Source organism: Cynara cardunculus (assembly GCF_001531365.2).
Source record: "Cynara cardunculus var. scolymus isolate 2C chromosome LG 10, CcrdV1, whole genome shotgun sequence".
Taxonomy (NCBI): Eukaryota; Viridiplantae; Streptophyta; class Magnoliopsida; order Asterales; family Asteraceae; genus Cynara; species Cynara cardunculus.
In genome coordinates, this window is record NC_037537.1 from 27,060,040 (window position 1) to 27,066,059 (window position 6,020).

The following is a 6,020-nucleotide window of genomic DNA, read 5'->3' on the forward strand; positions in this document are numbered from 1 at the left end:
ATTTTGTTTTGAAGTTTTTTTTTTTTCATAAATGGAACATGTATGTTTTTAAATTGGGAGGGACAAGTTTGAAAAAGAACTTGGTTTTTTATATAAAGCAATCTTTTGGAAGTTTACTAAATAAGCCATTTTTTATATCGTTAAATCACAAGTAAACAATAATACGGTTTACTGAATTAGTTGCATGTCCCATCAAGTTCATTAAGTTGCTAACAAACGGGTCGTAGCTCAATAGGTTGAATTGGTCTTTCTACATTATTTCTTGCTTTATCGCCTGATTGTGTTATTTGTGCCGGAACCCCAAGAAATTGAGGTGATATGTAATTCCCAAAAATCTAGTTGAAGGAAGTATACATTATACTATGAAATTTACTCGAAGATAATATAAATTTGTACCATAGTTTGTAAGCAGAATAACTGGAGTATACACCAAAGATCTCATTTATTTCTATAAATGTGATATAAAATACTTCTCAACGATATGCATTCATTGGCGAATTGGCGGGTTACCAACGGTTACTAGTTATTGAGAGAAGTTATAAAGCAGTTAGGAGCATTTAAGCATTAGTGCAACGACCCTGTTAACGGCTTAACCCCTATTGTATTATCAGTCTATCTTAGCATTATGCATCTTATAATTGGTATTATAGTTTCAAAATTCATTCCATCTCTTACAAATCTTAATTACACCAAATTGAGATCACCAACATATCTCAATAACTTGATTGGCATCATCTAATATGGGCTTGGTGATGTATGTGCTAAGTTAAACTTCCCTACAATATCCACATATATTTTATTTGATGTTTATAACTACTTCCATTTCTGATCTTTAAGAATTGTTTTTATTGTCTTTATGGTTTCCATTTCGTTTCATTTTTCGTCTCTCTGAGACTAATTTTATTAAATTTCAAAGGGTATTTTCGTTTTTATAACTAATTTGTATTAAAAATGTAATAATAATACATTATACCGTTAATGCATATCCTCTTGCCCTAGAAAACCTGTTCTCCTCCTTTCCCTACGGCAACCCTCCCATTCTTCTTCGGCACCGATGAATATGCTATCATCACCATCTCCATCGTTGGGTAATTAATTGTGCTACGATTCACCTTCATTTATGCCTTCATTACATCACCATCTCCAATGGTTGATTTCTTTTAACAAGAATACTTGGAACGCCTTGGTGGTATCTGTCCAAATCTAAACTAGTATACATTTGGAAATGCTAATATGTTTAGTTAGAGTTGCAAAATGCCATTTTTGATAAAAATACCCATCAAATGTCATCTTGGACCAAATGCTCTGGATAGATTCCTGGTCCATCATCACCCCATTTGACAATGGATCTCTTGTTCCCCCAATTCTGGTTATTGGTTTTGTTTATGCTCATGGATTTCTGTCTGTTTCATCAATCTTCATTTCTTCCATCGTAGGCAACTCTTTCTTTTTCCCAAATCAAACCCATTGATGATTTGATGGAGGTAGGCAACCCCCCAAAACCAAAACCAAAACCTTTTGATGGTGCTCCATGGAAGAAAAAGGGTGGAGATCTCCAACAAAACCAGTCGAAGTAGTGGTCCTTGGGGTGTATGTGTTCTCCGTTTGGCACCCATGTGGTCATCGGTGAGAAGAAAGTGAAAAAGGTGGGGGTGGTGGGATTATTCTCACTAGAACCCAACTCGGACCGAAAATCTTATGCGGTAAGATTTATAAGAAGTATTGAGACTAGCCCTCTAAATGAGGGAAATAATCTTACTCCGTGAGGGAAAAGATTTTTACTTTATAAATGCTTATCATGTTTAAGATGTCTTCTAACAATTCATTTTAATGGTCGTGAATATTATATTATAAAGTAAATGGGGACGATGTCTCTTGCTAACAAATGTTTACCAGATAAATGTTTACGATCTTACTTGTTTGTTTGCGACATAATAATTAAACTAGCAGCCAATTAGGCATGATTTGCACAATCCTTTATGTTAGGTGACACAATTGTCTTTAATTAATTTCGAGATAACAGAATTGCATTTAACATGCTTTTCAATATTCAATGATTAAATTTTTTTTATATATCTTTCACGTGTTATCTATGTTATATTGTAAAATATTTGACAAAAATTCTTAAAAATCATTTTATATATATGAAATATTGTTTATTGACGTATATTACTTAAAATTTAAGATTACAAATAAATTGTGCATTAATACAATTTATTAAAACTTCATGTTTGGATTCATGTAACTAACTGCTGATACATATAATTAAATGCAAGATAAATATTTTATTTTAAAAATCTAAAATATAATTAGAATAATCATTGTGTTTTAATAAAATACTTAATTATTATATTTATAAAAGTTTATATTATTAAATCAAATCATTGAATTAAAGAAATTACATAAAAAAACAAAGAACTTTTAAATAATAATTTTAATACTACTATCGATATATTTTTCAATTTTTTTTATGATTTCTTTAAATTTATATTTTATTAAAAAATAAAAACATTATCGTTTTCTCAAAACTACATAAAAACGTATTATAACGTTGACAAAGAAAAAATAATATGAAATATTAAAACCAAGATATATCTCATTATATTACGCGAATACCATTCTAATACTTCCTATAATATTAATAATATTTATTTTGATTTTCCAAATTTTTATATGTTATCTATGTTTTTACACATTTTTAACGAACAATGTATTGAATTGAGTTTTGTATTACTTGATAATTAATGTCTGTAAAAAAAACATTTACAATTCAATTTTATTTTTCATTTTACTCTTTGGATATTATTATATTGTTTTTCAGTTTGACAACAACTGATCAAACCAAATCACAAAAAGACACTTTAAAAGGATATTCATCGGTGAACACTTCAATAAACACCTACATTATTTCATTATATTGTTATGAACACATGTTTTTATGAAATCGCTTAGTTGTAACAGTCAATTAAATATGTTTCAATCAAGACCAAAAAGAAAAATAACTAAAATCATGGAACATGAATCTTTTTGTAACCGTCGATTAAATGTCTTTCAGTCAAGACAAAAAAGAATAATTACTAACATACCCTTAACATTAATCGCATAGAGAGATATGAACATCAAGTATAAAGGCCTTTTGATTGGTCTATAAACACCTATGCACACCATATGGTTATGAATACCTATGAACACCATATGGTTAACAAAAGAGCTTGAACACCTATGAACACCATATGGTTATGAACACATTCTTATGAACACCTATGAATATAATTAAATACCATAAAAGTAACTTACACATAAAAATTTGTAACATATCATTAAATACCATAAAAGTAACTTACACATAAAAATTACTTATTTGCGCTTCATGATTAAATCAAAAATTTAAAGTAACATCTACTAAAAAAATAAATTTTATTGATCCAATAAGTTGGGAAAAGTTCAAAAAAACCCAATGGACTTTACTGTTTGGAACGATTAAGTCCTTGGACAATTTTTTGGAACAAATAAATCAGTGGACATTCTAAAATCTATTAAATAAGTCCTTGGACTTTATAAAACCTATTAAATAAGTCCTCATTCCTTAGAATCGTAACCTGTAACCTAAATAGAAGGTAACTTAAATTAAAAAAAACTTAAAAAATCCTAAAAACTCCTCATCTCCCTCCATCACTCCTCCCTTCCCGTCTCCTTCTCCCTCTCGCACACCGTCATCTCCATCGCTCCCTCCCCTCCCGTCTCCTTCTCCCTCTCGCACACCGTCGTCTCCCTCGCCCCATCGTCGCCGCACCACCTCCACTCATTGCCGCCGCACCACCTCCGCTCGTCACCGCCGTATCAGCTCGTCGCCGCCCCTGTCGCTCGCTAATCAGGTTTGCTCCAGATTTCTTTTTTTTTTCTTCTTTGGTTTCTTCTCCTTCCATGATAAGGTCTGAGAAACTGCTGTTCAATGTTGAATTAGACATTGGGATTATCTTTTTTATCTGAATTAAACACAGCTGAATTAGACATTGCTGAATTAGACACAGCTTCATGTTGCCAAGTGACAGCTGAATTAGACACAACTTTTCCTTGGGATTATCTTTTCTTCCTTGGGACTCTTAACACATACAGTTAAAAAGATATACTTGGGCCCTGTTATCATAATCGGAACCTCTATTACTCCTATATGGACCTAGAGTAATGGTCAATACATGGATATCAAAGAGAGATAAAGAGATTAGTTTAACAAGTTGTTCAGTGCAGATAGTGAGGGGAATTACTTGAGCACATGATGAGTTATTTTTTTATGACATTAACAAGCTCTGAACGAGAATTTAAGTAAAGCACTTGAAATGAAAGATGCTTTAAAGAATCAAGAAGGGTAGGATTAAGTTATTGTGGCCTTATCTTATTACTTTAGTTATGGACAAACTTCAATGGTGTATGTTTTTTTTTTATCAATGATGCAGTGGTAATTGATGAGGCTGTAGTTTGGGTACGGCCGCACGGGGATAGTCGCAAGACGACAAGAGGCAAGACGGGTCTCACGAAGTCACGATTAGATAGCCCTACTACTAGCGCCAAGCAAGCCCGTATACAAAGGCCCAACGTAACATTAACTGCGTTCTTTTACCTAGAAAGATCGTATATATATATATATGCATACATGCATACATGCATACATACATATAGGATGGAATCTAATATGGTCTTCTAGTTCCAAAGAACCTATATCTGAATCTGATTGTATAGACTCTTCTAAACCGCATAGTTCCAGAAAAAATAAAGTATTTTTGTTTTCGGATGGGTTCGGGATGATACCATCATATGTAGGGGTCACTTATAATCCAGTCACGGGAGAAGCAATGATTGGGGTAAGCCATTATTTGTTTTTTTTTTCATATTCAAGTAACATTTTTTATGACTATTGCTTACACTTTATTTTTATCATTAAAGACATCTTCAGGTGTGCCACAACCAGCATGGCCCGAAGGCATCTTACCGTATTCAATTTCAAGAGAGGCTGTTGTTAACGATGAAGACCATGATGAAGATGATACTACTGTTGGTGATGAAGAACATCATGAAAGTGATGATGTTGTTAGACATCAAGAAGGGTTACAAGAAAGTCAAATGACTATATCTCCACCAAAATTTAATAGTGCAAATGAACAATAGTTCATACCATGACATTGACATAAATTAGGCATTATTTTGGTATATTTTAGCGCAACTTTTGGTATATTTGGCGCAATTGTTAGTATTTTCTTTGCGCAACTTTTGTTACATACTTTGGTTCAACTTTTGGTATATATTTTGGTTTAACTTTTGGTAAAATTATGCCCAAAATTTGTATGCAGATTATTATGCTTTGGATACAACTTTTGTATATTTTACGAATAGTAATAAGAATGATATATTTGTTTTTTTTTTTTTTAATGTAAGTACTTTTTTCGTTCAAAAAATATTTATGAACTTGATCGTTCAAAATATGAAAATCCATTGTTTTTTCGTACATTTTTCACTAACAAAATGTATTTAACATATTTTAGAAAGTCTAAGGACTTATTTAACAGGTTTTAGAATGTCTAATGATTTATTTGTTCCAAAAAATTATCCAAAAACTTAATCGTTCCAAACAATAAAATCTATTGAGTTTTTTTTGAACTTTTCCTCAATAAATTGACAAAGTTAAGGTTATATTGTTGGTTAACAAAAATCTGAATTAAAATACCAAATCCCATTAATTTAATAATAAATTAAAGAAAGTAAGGGTTTGAAGAGAAGGAAAAAGATGGATTCCAGTTTTGGAATTCAGAGTTAATTTGCTGACACTTTGTGTTTCATTCACTTGTCAAATCAATTTGCATCATCAGCTCTGTTTAATACCTGCTTCCAAACTGCCACCTCATCTTTTTTACTTCCATTTTCTAATTCCAACCTTCTAACCATCAAACACTTTTAATCAACCATTATATATATATATATATATATATATATATATATATATATATATATATATATATATATATATA